A 16,611-nucleotide genomic window follows, 5' to 3' on the forward strand; every position below is an offset into this window, starting at 1 on the left:
TTGGACCTGCCATTCCCAAAGTTCCCAATCACTGGGGGTTTTCCTCACCTTATGTCTGGTTGTGATCTGGACACATTGATAGAGATTGTGTTGTCTGTTGGACAGTTGGCCTGTGCATTCATTTATTAACAGCAAGCTTGGTGGTTCCAGGCCAGCCAGTGGTGAAGATTTTGCTGCAGGTTGCTGTGTTTTTAATTGGGTTTTAAGTGCTGATCCAGTTAACAAAAGATCCTGAGGTCAAACATCAGTGATGCCCAACTCTGTTCTTCCAAAACACAATTAAACTGATATGAACAGCAGAATGTTTAAGGAGCCAAGATTGGCAAAGAGAGGAATTTTGGATTTAATGCCCACAAAATGGATCACCACTTTGGAAAGTTTTAGTACTTTGTCATTGACATAATCTCTCCTTTTACGTGGAAGGCACTTGTAAACTATTTCCCCAAAGGCATTCCCAATACATGGAGACAATTCAAGGGTTATGTATTACAGATTGTTTCTCTCATTGTAGTATCATACCTAGGCCAATCATGACAATAGACTGTCACTGAGGAAGAAACCAGCTGACTAAGCAAATGATAAAGGAAAGGCGGTTAAATGGCAAGGAGAGTTTGTACTGAGGTGCAATGCATTTCCTGACCAACTGCTTACTTTCAAAGAAATAAACATTGCTCTGTTCAGAAATAACGTGTCTATACAGTAAAAGAAATTAAAATAATGCATTTTTGTTGTATCATGTGACTTGTCCAGTGGGAATAAGTGGAAGATTAGATTAGATTCTCCACAGTGTGGAAACAGGCGCTTTGGCCCAACAAGTCCACACCGCTCCTTGGAGAATCCCACCCAGACCCATCCCCTATAATCCACACACCCCTGAACACTATGGGCAATTTAGCACGGCCAATCCACCTAGCCTGCACATCTTTGGACTGTGGGAGGAAACCGGAGCGCCCGGAGGAAACCCACGCAGACATGGGGAGAATGTGCAAACTCCACACAGACAGTCACCCGAGGCTGGAATCGAACCTGGGTCCCCGGTGCTGTGAGGCTGCAGTGCTAATCACTGAGCCACTGTGTCGCTCGGAAACCGAAAGAACTGCGGATGCTGTAAATCAGGAACAAAAACAAAGTTGCTGGAAAAGCTCGGCAGCTCTTGCAGCATCTGTGAAGGAAAAAACAAAATTAATGTTTTGGGTCCCTAATAATAAGCGGATGTTCATTCATCTAGAATTTCTTATGTCGTTTGAACAAAATATTGTTATTACTCTCTGTAGGACGGTAGAGTGATTGGGAGAAATCTATGGGAGATAATGATGAAAATGATCACTATATAGTTACTTGACAGTTACATAATCCAATCAAAAAAGTCCTCACTGACTGTCCTCCCCAATCGAATTATCCAAATGTTTCCATGGAATTGAAAGTTGGTGAGAAGTAATTTCTTCTGGGGCAGGTGGTGGAGGTGCATCCAGAACATTTGAGCTTGGCCATTCAGAAGTGATGTTAGGAGGTACCTCTTCATACAAAGTGGATTGGAAATCTGGATACTTCTCCCTCAACAGAATTGCAGACTCTAGGAATGAATTGAAAACTTTAAAACTGAGATTGATCCATTTTTGATGGTATGGGGATTAGGAGATATATACAAAATGACCCAAAGGAATTAACTTACAATTTACCATGGTCTATTGATTGGCAGGTGGAACAGGCTTAAGACCATAAGACATAAGAGTGGAAGTAAGGCCATTCGGCCCATCAAGTCCACTTCGCCATTTAAATCATGGCTGATGGGCATTTCAACTCCACTTCCCTGCACTCTGCCTGTAGCCCTTGATTCCTTGTGTTATCAAGAATTTACCAATCTCTGCCTTGAAGGCATCTAACGTCCCGGCCTCCACTGCGCTCCTTGGCAATGAATTCCACAGGCCCACCACTCTCTGGCTGAAGAAATGTCATACTTCCATTTTAAATTTACCCCCTCTAATTCTAAGGCTGTGCCCGTGGGTCCTAGTCTCCCCACCTAAAGGAAACAACTTCCCAGCGTCCACCCTTTCTAAGCCATACATTCTCTTGTAAGTTTCTATTAGATCTCCCCTCAACCTTCTAAACGCTAATGAATACAATCCCTTAGCCGTTCATTGTACGTTAAACCTACCATTTCAAGGATCATCCATGTGAATTTCCGCTGGACACGCTCCAGCGCCAGTGTGTCCTTCCGGAGGTGTGGTTTTAAGGGCTGGCTATATCTTATTTTTATTTCTGCAGGTGATTCCAGTTTTTTTAACCTTCCTTAACTTATCTAGGAGTTTATTAAACCAGATTGTCATTTTCTGTATAACGAAGAATCTCTTACTATCAGCTTTAAGTTTGTCTTTTGCTAGTTTGAAATCATGTCTTCTAAATCCTTTCTCACATTTTAACATAAAGCGATATTCTGAATGCATCTTCTCCATTTCCTTGAGAAACCCTATATTGATCTATCAGATCACATCTCAGAAGCTTCCTTTGAAACCAGAAACAAAAACCTTTTGGTTTCCCAACAAAGAACTATAAAATAATGGAATCTCTGGATAATGTGCTCACTGATGGATTATTCAAATTTAACAGCCTGGAGAGGATTGAGTGACATGGGCTTAAACTGTAAGCCACGAGGAACAGATTGGCTGATTACTCAGAGCACAGTTAAATTCTGGAGCACGATGCTGACTGGTGTGGGATCAACTGACTCTTTGTGCCTTTAGGAAGCAGCTGGATCAGTGAATGGAATCATTGATAGGTGACAGTCTTTACAGACAACACTGATTCACTGTGATTTCCTGGACAGAGGTGGTTGAGAAGAATATTTTTGAAATATTTTTCCTTAATTGGCCCTGGTTTTTCTGTTTCCTTTGTTACTTCCAGGCCTTTTCCTGCTTCCTTGTATCGGGTGCAGAAAAGTGTCTAGGTGTAATGTTTCAGCTCTCATGAACTAATCTTGACGGATCTGCCATTTCTGTTTATAAATTGATATGTTTATCTGTAGCTCAGGCTTTGACATTGAGAAATCAGCCTCATGGCTCTTCTATTTATCATCTCCATTTTCTGTCTCACTGACCAAAATAGGGCACAGTACTCAAGATACAGTCGGAGCACAACTGGATACAGTGCTCAAGCTGGGATTGACCAGAACTCAACACAGTGCTCAAGGTGCAACATCTTCACTTCCTCTTGACTTCTTTTAACCAGCCATTTGACTATATTTGGTTGTTTTAGAAATTGTAGTTTTACACTTGGTCAGATTGTCATTGCTACTCTGCATTGATTATTGCCTATTTTCAAACTGCAGATTTTCTTGTGGACTTGAGCACCATTCACAAATCTGCATGTACCTCAATTTCCTTCCAATGATTCACCAACATTCTTCACCATGAAAACATTCCTAAAGAAACCCAAAGTTTTGAGACAATGCAATAGTTTGAACAAGAGTTATCTGGGAGATACTGTATTGCAAGAAATTCCAAATCATCAAGACAGAAATGGTAGACTCTCCATTTCTAAATGCACACAGAGTGGAATCTGTAACTCAGGCAATTACAAATGGGAGCGAAGGTATCAGCAAGGAGGAACCTAATTAACACAAGATAAATACGCATATTTCCTCAATTATCTGAAAGATGCTCTGGATCAACTTCCCAAATCTCCTTGGAAACCAACTATCAAACCCAAAAGCTCTGTCATCTCTTACACAAGGCAAGGTTCCTTTCCAAGATAACAAAGTGTGGAGCTGGATGAACACAGCAGGCCAAGTAGCATTTTAGGAGCACAAAAGCTGACATTTCGGGCCTAGACCCTTCATCAGAAAACGGGGTTGGGGAGACGATTCTGAAATAAATAGGGAGAGGGGTGAGGCGGACTGAAGATAAATGGAGGAGAAGATAGGTGCAGAGGAGAGTATGAGTGGGGAGGTAGGGAGGGGATAGGTCAGTCCAGGGAGGACGGACTCGTCAAGGGGGCAGGATGAGATTAGTAGGTAGGAAATGGAGGTGCGGCTTGAGGTGGGAGGATGGAATAGGTGAGAGGAAGAACAGGTTAGGCAGGCGGGGATGATCCGGGCTGGTTTTGGGATGCCGTTGGGGGAAGGGAGATTTTGAAGCTGGAGAAATCCACATTGATACCATTGGGCTGCAGGGTTCCCAAGCGGAATATTAGTTGCTGTTCCTGCAGCCTACGGGTGGCAACATTATGGTACTGCAGGAGGCCCAGAGTGGACATGTTGTCTAAGGAATGGGAGGGGGATTTAAAATGGTTCGCGACTGGGAGGTGGAGTTGTTTACTGCGAACCGAGCGTAGGTGTTCTGCAAAGCGGTCCCCAAACCTCCGCTTGGTTTCCCCAATGTAGAGGAAGCCACACCGTGTACAGCGGATGCAGTATACCACATTGGCGGATGTGCAGGCGAACCCATCCTGACTTAGAATGATTTCTCTAATTGTACATCTTTAGGTCAAATTTGATTTGACTTGATCTAATTTGATTTATTGTTGTCACATGAACCTAAGTACAGTGAAAAGTTTTGTTTCATGAGCAGTTCAGACAGATCATCACAAACAAGGCCATACAAATCATAAAAATAGTTGCTGGAGAAGCTCAGCAGGCCTGGCAGCATCTGTGAAGGAAGAAACAGAGTTGACATTTTTGGTCTGGTGACCCGAGGTTCTGAGGAAGGGTCACCAGACCCAAAACATTAACTCTATTTTCTTTTCCTTCACAGATGCTGCCAGACCTGCTGAGCTTTTCCAGCAACTTTGTTTTTGTTTCTGATTTACATCATCTGCAGTTCTTTCAATTTTATTCCATACAGAGCAGAGGGTGTTTAGACAGAGTGAAGCATACAAGTTTCTGGCTACACAGGAGGTGCACAAAGCAAGATCAACATTAGGTTTGAAATTAGAGACATCCATTCAGCAGTCTGATAACAGCAGGGAAGAAGTTGTTCTTGAGCCTGTTGTTATGTGTGTTTAAGCTTCATTGACTTCTGTCCATTGGAAGAGATTTGACGAGTGTTTTAGTGGGGCAGGTGGGAACTTTGATGATGTTGGCGGCCTACCCCACAGCAATGAGAAGTGTAGATGGAGTCCATGGATAGGAGATTGGCTTGCGTGATGGTGTGGCCTGTATATTTCAAATTCCAGGTTGTCCCTCCCTAAAAGCATTGTGAATGTGCCTCCATCAGAAGGGCTACAGCAGTTCAAGAAGGCAGCTCACTTTTGCTTTTTTTTAGGGAAATTGGTGCTGACAGCAAATGGCCAGTGATGACCACATCCCACAAATGAATCAAAACACACGCCCATGAGGATTAATGACACTCACTCCAGGTGAGTGTGTCACTCACAGGAGAAGACAGAGGAGCAGCGTGAGTGCAGACTGTGATTAAGTAGCTGACAGTGTGTGTAAAATGCTGAAGAGCAGGCCATTCTAATAAACTCTCATTTGTACACAGCTAATGTGCAGCTTTTTCCTCTCTCAGAATGTCTCCTGGATATTGATGAAATGTGATGTTGGCTCTGTAGGTCCCACAGCTTAGTTGAATGAGATCAGTGTGCAACAGCAGCTCAGTGCCTCTGCGCTGATAGATGATCCCTCTGCTTCATCAAGGAATTACTGCTGGACTACTGGACCCATCCTCGAGTTTCTATTCATCATGGATCTGCAGCAGAGTGCATGCCTTAGCAGTGATATCAGGTTAAATGCATGTTGTTTGATTTACAATAAAACACATTTAAAAGGAAAATGAGATCTGCGTTTATTTCCTAACCACTTCTCTGCCGCACTGTCATCCCCTCCATCTCCCACACAAAATCTGTGTGATTGTTTTCGGAGGGGGAGTGTTGACAGGATAGGTCAGTTCAGGGTCAACATCTATTTGAGCAAAACAATTTCTCTCCAAATCTGGAAAGGTGAGAGATTGGAAAGGGAAACAAATTGGAAAATGGGTTTTATTTTTAATGCAGGAGTATTGTCCAGTAGAGCAAGGAAGTGATTTGAGACGAAAACAGAAAAATGCTGGAGAACTTGCCTCAAGGCAGGAAGCTTCTATGAAGAGAGAGAGAGAGGGAAAAGCAGCATTTTAGTGGGTGAAATTTTAACCCATTCAAAATTTGTTTGCACAAAGTTAAGATCCAGCCACATTACAGGTTGATGTTCAGATGTTAAGAGACCTGACATTTTTTAAAAAGCGCAGATCCAGGAAAATGTGAGGCAACCAGGAAAAGAAAATTAACATTTCGCCCCAGCTGTTGCCTCACGAAATGCAATGGAATGTTTTATTAACAGTGCATTAGGAGACTACATTCTTATTGCAACTGCATGCTCTGAAGAAAATCAGAACAAGTATATTGTCCTTGCAGTTTACGACATCAACACAACCCTTCCACAGGCTTACAGTCCCCTGAACCATTCCATACCCTGATCCACTGACTGAATGTAAAAAGACCTTCCCTTCAGACCCATTGCTCATTCTTCACATGCACTGGGGTGGCTGTGGACATTGAAGGGTTAAGCGGATTTGCAATTGGGAGTGCTCCTGTTTTAGAACAACAAATGGTATAAAAAGCTGGAAAGGCCTCAGTTGCATTTGCTGTCAGACCAACTCTCAGATTTTTCTCCCTTATGTTTTCTTATCTACACATTTAAGAACCTGCTCATTTTGTTTTCAGCTCGGGCTGAGCTGGACGCTGTTATCAAGAGTATTAATAGGTGCCTCAGCTGTGCTTTCAGTGATGGTGCACTGCGTGCTAACTCACCCGCAGTGCTAATGATGAAGGCAAGATGAAACGATGAACAGAACGCAATGAAGCATTCACAGTAGGCCACAGTTAGACAGAGACTTGGAGCTGGACTTATTAAAGTCTTGCCTCCTGATTGCAGCGTGTCCCCCTATGGCTATGTCTGTATATTTGTGTCTTGAACTCGTAGTGCAGTTATTGACAATCATCATCTTCTCATTGCCCACATTCCTACTGGTTTCTGCTGAAGTGTGGCTGTTTGGGGAAGGTTACTGTGTACAGATTTCTTTTCTTAATTCATTCATGGGGCGAGGGCATCTGTGGCCTTTTGTTGTGGGTCTGGAGTCACATGTAGGGCAGACCAGATAAGGATTGCAGTTTCCTTCCCTAAAGAGCATTAGTGAACCTAATGGGCTTTTCCTGACAATCAACAATGGTTTCATGGTCATTAGACTCTTAATTCCAGGTATTTATTGAATTCAAATTCCACCATCTACTGCTGTGGGATTCAAATCGAGGTCCTTGGTCCCTGGATTGACAATCCAGCAATTATACCACAAAGCCATCGCCTTCCCATTTTAGCTACCACATTTCTTATAGCACTTCTTAGTACCTCATTGGTTGTAATCTGCTTTGGGATGTCTCGTAGTTGGGAAAGGTGCTATATAAATGTAAGTTCTTCCTTTTTCTTTTGGTCAGTTAGGTGGTAATCAGAGAAATTTATGATAACCATGAAAAGAATTATAGAACAGTGTTAGAAAACGATCTGTTCATATTGGGATTGTTTAGACAATGGATACTCTCTGCCAGAAATAGCAGCTGGAGTAGATTCCAAATAGTATTTCCGAAGGGAATGTAAGTAGCTACGTGCATGAAGTGGGTGAGGCTGAAATTGATGGTCTGTCTCCTCGCTACCCTGGCAGAAGTGAAGGTTTGGTCAATGAGTTATACGTCAGAGGATAGTTAGGAGTCATGTTAATATTGGTCTGAAATCACTTATCATCCCAGGCCAAATTAGGACAAGAGGTTTCCTTCCTTATGGGGCATTATTGAACCAATTCAACCATTACCTGATCATTTCACACTCACTTCCTGTCACCAGTATTTTAATTCCAGGTTTCAAAACTGATTTCAAATTGGCCAGCATGCCTTGATGGGATTTTTAAAAATGTGAATTCATAGTCAGGTGATAGAACATTAAATTATTGCAGTTCACAGATGTTTCTTGTAAAAATGAGTATTAAAGGTATGGAACCTCATAAATAAAATAATGAAATTAGATTGCATGGATTATTAATAATATGTAGAGATTTAAGGGGAGATGGAGATTAAACTGGGTGGGGTATGAAAGGAGGGTTACTGTGTGAAAAATATCATTCCAGATTCAATGCGCTATCATGACATGGTCCAGATTTCCCATGCACAGCATGTAGCACTGTGCAATATCAGAAATTGTAATTCATTCACTGGATTGCAGATTTCCTTTCCTGAAAGGACATTAATGAACCACATCAGTTTTTTCCCCCAACAACTGATTCATGGTCATCATTTGACCCTTAATTCCAGGTTTTTTTTTCATTGAATTCAAATTTCACCATTTGTCATGGTAGGATCATTACCCACATTGCTGGAATGACAGCCATGCGATGATACCACTGGGCCATTGACTCCCCTATGTACATCACCAGCATATTTTGTATCATTGGGCTTGTCAAGTCTGCAAAATGGAGATTTAACCCTCGACACTGAAATGACATTGACACTGGGTTAATGATGGTGAATGTCAGAAGCGAACAGGTAAAGAGAGTGCAAAGTTGAGCACATATCTCCAACAGGCTGTTGGAACCCAACATCAGTACAATTACTTCCTTAAAGTTTCACATAAGGAATTAATGTGCAAACTTAAAGTACATGGGATAGAGACAGCATCTCTGGAGAGAAAACAGAGTTAAAGTTTTGGGTCCAGTGACCCTTTTTCAGAAACTGGACCTGAAATGTTAACTCTGTTTTTTCTTCATAGATGCTGCCAGGCCTGCTGAGTTATTTCTAGCAATTTCTGTTTTAATTTCTGATTTCCAGCAAGCACAGTTCTTTCAGATTTTTGTTTAGGAATGAATGAGTCTTTTCTGAATGGCAGATAATGATTCGTGGAGTACCGCAGGGATCAGCGTGAAGACCCCAGGTTCTCACAATATATGTTAATGATTTAGATAAGGGAACTGAATGTATTATCTGTTAAAGTGCAGATGACACAATGCTGGGTGAAAGGGTGAGCTGTGAGGAGGATGCAGGGATGTTGCAGTGTGATTTGCACAGGCTGAGTGCGTGGGCAAATGCATGGCTGATGCAGTATAATGTGGATAAATGTGAGCAGATCCAATTTCATAGCAAAAATAGGAAGGAAGATTATTATTTGAATGGCTGAGAATTGAGAGAGGAGAATGTTTGATGACACCTGGGTGTCCTTGTATATGAGTCGATGCAAATAATTATGCAGGCGCAGCAAGCAGTAAAAACGCGAGCTGTAGCGTGGCCTTCATAGCGGGAGGATTTGAGTCCTGGAAGAATTTCTTGCTGCAATTATACAGATATTGGTGAGACCACACCTGTAATATTCCATGCTGTTCTGGTCTCCTTATCTGAGGAAGGGTGTTCTTGCTTTCGAGGGAGTGCTGTGAACACTGATTCCTGGGATGGTGGGACTGATACGTGAGGAGAGTCATAGAATCACACAGCATGGAAACAGACCTTTAGGTCCAACTCATCCATGCCAATCAGACATCCCAATCTGACCTAATTCCATTTGCCAGCATTTAGCTCATATTCCTCTAAACCCTTCGTATTCATATACCCATCCAGATGATTATTAAATGTTGTAATTGTTCCCACCTCTACCACTTCCTCTGGCAACTCATTCCATATGCACACCACTCTTTGTGTGACAAAGTTACCCCTCAGGTCCTTTTTAAATCTTTCCCTCTCACCTTAAAACTATGCCATAGAACATAGAACATTACAGCACAGTATAGGACCTTCGGCCCTCGATATTGTGCCGACCTGTTATACGGATCTCAAGCCCATCTAACCTACACTATTCCATGTACGTCCATATGCTTATCCAATGACGACTTAAATGTACCTAAAGTTGTCAAATCTTCAACCGTTGCAGGCAAAGCGTTCCATTCCCTCACTACTCTCTGAGTAAAGAAACTACCTCTGACATCTGTCCTATATCTTTCACCCCTCAATTTAAAGCTATGCCCCCTCGTGCTCGCTGTCACTATCCTAGGACAAAGGCTTTCCCTATCCACCCTATCTAACCCTCTGATTATCTTATATGTTTCAATTAAGTCACCTCTCAACCTTCTTCTCTCTAATAAATGCCCTTTAGTTTTGGATTCCCCCATCTTAGGAAAAGATCTTCGTTTTTCACCCTATCCATGTGCCTTGCGATTTTACAAATCTCTATAAGGTCACCCCGCAGCCTCTGAGAAAAAAACAGACCAGGCTGTTCACCCTCTCCCTTAAGCTCAAATCCTCCATTCCTGGCAACATCCTTGTAAATCTTTTCTGCACCGTCTTAAGTTTAACAAGATTGAGTTGATTAGGATTGTATACACTGGAGTTTAGAAGAATGAAGCAGGGCCTTTTAGAAATCTAAAAATTCTAACATGACTAGGCAGGGTCGATGCAGGAAGGATGCTCCTGAGGGTGGGGGAGGCCAGATCCAGGGGCCTGTAAAGATAAAGGGTAAACATTTTAAGCCTGAGATGAGAAGTTTCTTCACCCAGAGAGTAGTGAGCTTGTGGGGTTCACTGCCACAGAAAATGGTTGAGGCTTCACAGAACCAGGGACCTGGGTTCAATTCCACCCTCAGGTGACTGTCTGTGTGGAGTTTGTACATTCTCCCTGCCCCTGTGTGGGTTTCCTTCGGAAACTTCAGTTTCTTCCCACAGCCCAAAGATGTGCAGGTTATGTGGATTGGCCGTGCTAAATTGCCCATGGTGTTCAGGGACGTGCAAACTGGGTGGGTCAGCCGTGGGAAATGCAGGGTTACAGGGATAGGGTAAGGGGTTAGGTTTGAGTGGGATGCTGTTTGGAGGGTCAGTGTGTTTCCACACTGTAGGGATTCAATGATTCTGTGATTATGTGTTTTCAAGAAGGAGATAGATATGGCTGTTGTGGCTAAGGGGATGATGAGAAATGGGGGCGAGACTATGATTAGGATATTGAGCTTGATAATCAGCCATGATAATATTGAACAATGGGGAAGGCTCAAGGAGTCCAATGGCCTATTCCTGCTCTATCTTCCATGTGTCTGTGTTTTGCTTGCCTTCTTCATGAGTTGCTAAAAGGAAATAATTTTATTATTAGGGTAATCATCTCTCTGAGGAGGTTACAGGCCAACCAAAGTCCAATAATCTGCTCTGAAAACTCCGCTCCCGTTTTGACACCTGTGACAAATTGCATCACAACATCCTAAAAAATAGTCAATTCATTCAAGTCCCAATGTTAACTTTAAAAAATGCAGGATCTGGATTTGCATCTTCCCCAAAAATTTATCAGATCTTCCCAGGCCCTATCTTGTCTGTGTCCCGAAGGGCATTGAAATCCATCCATTGGTTTTAAGATATTGTTTACAAACCGGAGCAAAAATGTTCCCTCCTCCCAGCTTCAGTAGTGGAGGAAACAACATAGTTCTGATCTTCCTCACTAATAAGTCAATACAGTAGCATGTTTTCTTTCCTCCAGCATTGTGCAGTAGCAATATGCTCCTTGCAGGAGCTTGCTGTGTACTTGTAATGGATCTTCCATTAATTTTGGTGATGTGAGGTCTCTGTTGGCCCGTTGTACAGATGATCTTGCTATTTGGGTTATCAATTATTAACAATAATTGTAAGGATCAGAACTGCTGTTTACAATATAATAAAATGTGAGGCTGGATGAACACAGCAGGCCAAGCAGCATCTCAGGAGCACAAAAGCTGACGTTTCGGGCCTAGACCCTTCATCAGAGAGGGGGATGGGGAGAGGGAACTGGAATAAATAGGGAGAGAGGGGGAGGCGGACCGAAGATGGAGAGTAAAGAAGATAGGTGGAGAGAGTATAGGTGGGGAGGTAGGGAGGGGATAGGTCAGTCCAGGGAAGATGGACAGGTCAAGGAGGTGGGATGAGGTTAGTAGGTAGCTGGGGGTGCGGCTTGGGGTGGGAGGAAGGGATGGGTGGTCCGCCTCCCCCTCTCTCCCTATTTATTCCAGTTCCCTCTCCCCATCCCCCTCTCTGATGAAGGGTCTAGGCCCGAAACGTCAGCTTTTGTGCTCCTGAGATGCTGCTTGGCCTGCTGTGTCCATCCAGCCTCACATTTTATTATCTTGGAATTCTCCAGCATCTGCAGTTTCCATTATCTCTGATGCAGTTTACAATATATTTGTTTACAATCCTTCCCCACTTCCAAAAGAAAATGTCCATAATATCAGAGACAATTCCAAGCATAAAGGAAGTGCCAGATAAAATGTGGAGTTAATGGACCAAGATTTTTTTATTTGGCTGAAATTCAACACAAATGCATGCAAATAATTTGTGAGCTTTTTAAAAATGATGGATGCTAATTGAATTACATGTAAAGTTTGATTTTGGGTGACAATCAGGGCACATAAACACATTTTCACTTAAAATTCCATGACTTGATTCGCCATTGATAAATGTAGTTTGTACTGGGGGTCAAAGCCTAATGTGTGACGCTGCTGATAGGACGATACTTTCCCCCCTTGTCCTTGAAGTGGAAAGAAGAGATTCATAAAGTTAGTCAGCAAAGAGGTACTTTCAGCACAGCCAGTATTGTCAGGCAAACAAATGGCAGTCACTGAAATCTAGCAGCTAGACGCTACACAATTCTCTGACTGTCATTGTATGCACTGATCATGTGCTGGTCCATCATTTATTCTGATTTTTATGATAGTGTTGGGTGAGAGTCAAATATTGACAACAATGAAGCGAACATCCTGCTCTTCAGTTGCTGTGTGCTACACAAGATGAGTGTTTACTGTCTGCCACAGACTGCACACAAAGGCTTTTGTGTCAAGGCACATGATTGTAATAAATGACCCAATCCACTCTATTGTTGTTTCCAAAAGCAGTGGGCTATCTGATATTGATCTGGGCCCTCACAAGCATCATTAATGTTCCCGGGACCTGGGTTCGAATCCTGCCACAGCAGATGGTGGAATTTGAATTCAATAAATATGTGGAATTTAGAGTCTAATGAACATTGTGAATCCATTGTCGATTGTCAGAAAAACCCATCTGGCTCACTAATGCCCTTTGGGGGAGGAAACTGCCATCCTTTTCTGGTCTGGCCTACATGTGACTCCAGTCCCACAGCAATGTGGTTGACTCTGAGCTGTCTGCTGGGCAATTAGGAATGGGCAATAAATGCTGCCTGATCAGTGACGCCCTCATCCCGTAAATGAGTAAATAAAATGAACCAGATGGGCTTGTCTGCTCGATTGTTGCTTTAACATTAAGGTTGTTTCATCCAAGGAGTTGAATAATTCAGCTGGCTGGACAGTTAGTTTGCAATGTGGAGTGATGCTAACAGTCCAGGTTCCATTCATGCACTGGATGAGATTGTCCTGAAGGTCCTGCTTTCTCAACATTTCCCCTCATCTTCTGTGATCCTTAGGTTTAACCACTACCGGCTCTCTTTCTAATGAGAGAGATGTCTATGGCTTAGTAGGACTATGGCGACTTTCCCTTTTTACTTTCATCTAGCCTTTGTTCCACTGCTAAGGCTTGGTTTAAAATTGTCTTGCTTCCAAAAGGCATTTAGCCACCATTATGGATGAATAGGGGTTTGGGTGTGAGCTCCACTGTTTCTATGAGGTCTCTACTCATTGCTTTCTACTTCCTACTATTTCATCCCAGTGGGTGAGACTCCCCTGAGAAACAGGGTTAACATTTCAAGTCCAATATGACTCTTCTTCAGAACCCTGCATTCATGGTAAGCTGGAAATGACTGCCCTTGAGTTCAAATCCACTTAGCAATGTGACTTGCTAGAGGTGGACAAAATGATCAGAAGTATAGATAGAGTAGACAGCCAGAGAATTTTTCCAAGGGTGGAGGTAGCTATTATGAGGGAGCTTAGTTTTTTAGTGAGTGAAAGTAGACAATAGGGGAGACGCCAGAAGTAGGTTCTTTACTTAAAGAGTGGTCGGGGCATGGAATGCATTGCCAGAGAGACGGTAGTGGAGTCGGCCTCATTAGGGGCATTTAAGCGGCTATTCGCTAGGCATATGGATGATAGTAGAAGGTAGGGGTGGTGGTTAGATAGACCTCCGTATTAGGGTAAAAGTTTGGCACAACATTGTGGGATAACGGGCCTGGACTGTGCTGTACTGTTCCATGTTCTATGCTCTAATGTGGCATTGGCAATAAACATTGGCCAGCCAGCAATGCCTACATCCCAAGGGAGAATAAAACAAAATTACATAACTTTGGCTAACACATTACAAAACAATCAGCAACAGACAACAAAAACACGCAATCACAAACAATCAAATCAATAGGAGTAACTGTGTACTTTTACCTCTAGTTCCCTTTGTGAGTTGTCACTGTGCCAGTAACACACAGCGGGTGTAGAAAGGAAAACCTTTTGATAAAATTGGTGCTACGTTTTTGTGTTGAGTACTTATGTGGTTCTATGTGTTTGTATTTCATCAGCCGATGTGCAAAAAGCTGGCAGACTGGGATGAATGATCTGTGTGGTAATGGTTGGGATTTAAAAAGCCTATCTAATTAAAGCTTGATGGGCCTATATTGCAAAAACCCATCTGTGTTACTCCAGACCTACAGTCTTGTGATTGGCTTTTAATTCTCACCTGAAATAGTCCAGCAAGTCAGTCATTGATATCAAAATTATTGTAATGGACAGGAACTATTCAACTACTCAGATGGAGAATATTTTAAAGAATTCACACAGCGAATACAAGGTCCCCACTCACTGAGAGAGAGGAGCACCTTTGTAGTCAGGATGGCACATAGCTCTGAGCTGAGTCATTTTCTAAAGTGGTTTGTGGGATATTAGCGTTGTGTTCATAGAATCAGACATTACAGAAGAGGCCCTTTAGCCAATCGAGTCCGATCCACCAAAAATACGCTAGTCCCACTATCCAGCTCTCGACCCAAGCCTTGATTGTTACGACATTTCAAGTGCTCATCCAAGTACATTTTAAAGGTTGTGAAGTTCCCCACTTCAACTGCCCTTCCAGGCAGTGCATTCCAGATCCCCACCACTCTCTGGGTGATGAAGGTTTTCCTCAAATCCTCCTTAAGCTCCAGACTTTCACTTTAAAATGATGCCCTCCTTCCCCCACTCCATCTTGTTATTGTTGCTTTAACCAGGGAGAACAGCTGGTTTCTAGTCATTTTATTCATGCGCCTCGTAATCTAATACAATTCACTCAGGTCCCCTCTCAACCTTCTCTGCTCCGAAGAAACCAACTGGAGCTTATCCAACCTCTCATCATCGCTGAAGTGCTCCATCCCAGGCAATATCCTGGTGAATCTATGCCCCCATAGCCCCTCCCAGTACAATCACATGCCTCCTATAGTGTGGTGACCAGAAATGCACATAGTAATCCAGCTGTGGCCTAACCAATGTTCTGTACATACCCAACATAACCTTCCTGTTCTTATAATCTATGGCACGACCGATAAAGAAATGTGTACCATATGCCTTCTTAACTATTGTATGAATCTGCCCAGGGTTCAGCAGGCAAGCATCCGAAGATCCCTGTTTTTCTCTGAGTTTCCTAATGTATTCAGTAAGTAGTCCCTTGTTTTTTCCCTTCTTCTAAAGTGCATCAACTCACAATGATCGAGGTTAAATTCCATCTGCTGCTGATCCACCCATCTGACCAATCTGTTTGTATCCTCCTGTAACCTATCACCTTCTTCCTCACTGTCAACCATCTGACCAATTTTTGTGTCATCTGAAAACTTACTTATAATGCCCTCACATTCTCAACTATGTCATTTATGAATGTCACAAACAATAAGGGACACAGCACTGATCACTGTGGCACACTAATGCACACTGGGCACCAGCACACAAACAACCTTCTACCACCGGCCTGTACTGATCACTGTGGCACACTACTGCACACTGGGCACCTCTCGCACAACCTTCTACCACCGGCCTGTACTGATCACTGTGGCACACTACTGCACACTGGGCACCAGCACACAACCTTCTACCACCGGCCTGTCTCTCCTGTCACAAAGCCAATTTTGGATCCAGCTTGCCAAATAATCCTGGATCCCGTGAACTTTTACCCTCTTTATCAGTTTCTCATGTAGGGCCTTGTTTATGAATAATATGAACATCAACTGCCCTACCCTCTGACAGACACTTGGTCAACTCCTTGAAAATTCCACCAGAATTGTTTGGCAAAACAGCTTTGTAGTTGCTCACAAGATGGAGTTCAGCTAATTTACAAATCTACATTAGTCACATTATTGGGCATTGCAAGTAGGGGAAATGACCCATAAAGGAGAAAATAAAACATGTGGTTATATTATAAAGCAGAGAAAGTACTGAAGAAACTCAATAGGTCTGACAGCATCTGTATAGAAAGGAAATAAAGTTAATATTTTGAATGCAAGGTGAGTGATGTTCAGAGCTGAAGGGTTCCGAGGATGTGTTCTACATTGTTGAGAAAAGGAGAAGTCCAATTGGAAGAGGAGAGAAGGCCAGGGAGAAGTTCAATGACAAGTGAGATTAGAGAGCAAAGATACCATAGAACAGAAGGCAAGTGGAGTGGTAATGGAGGTGTTGCAAGATATGTCCAC

Source organism: Stegostoma tigrinum, chromosome 21, assembly GCF_030684315.1.
Source record: "Stegostoma tigrinum isolate sSteTig4 chromosome 21, sSteTig4.hap1, whole genome shotgun sequence".
Taxonomy (NCBI): domain Eukaryota; kingdom Metazoa; phylum Chordata; class Chondrichthyes; order Orectolobiformes; family Stegostomatidae; genus Stegostoma; species Stegostoma tigrinum.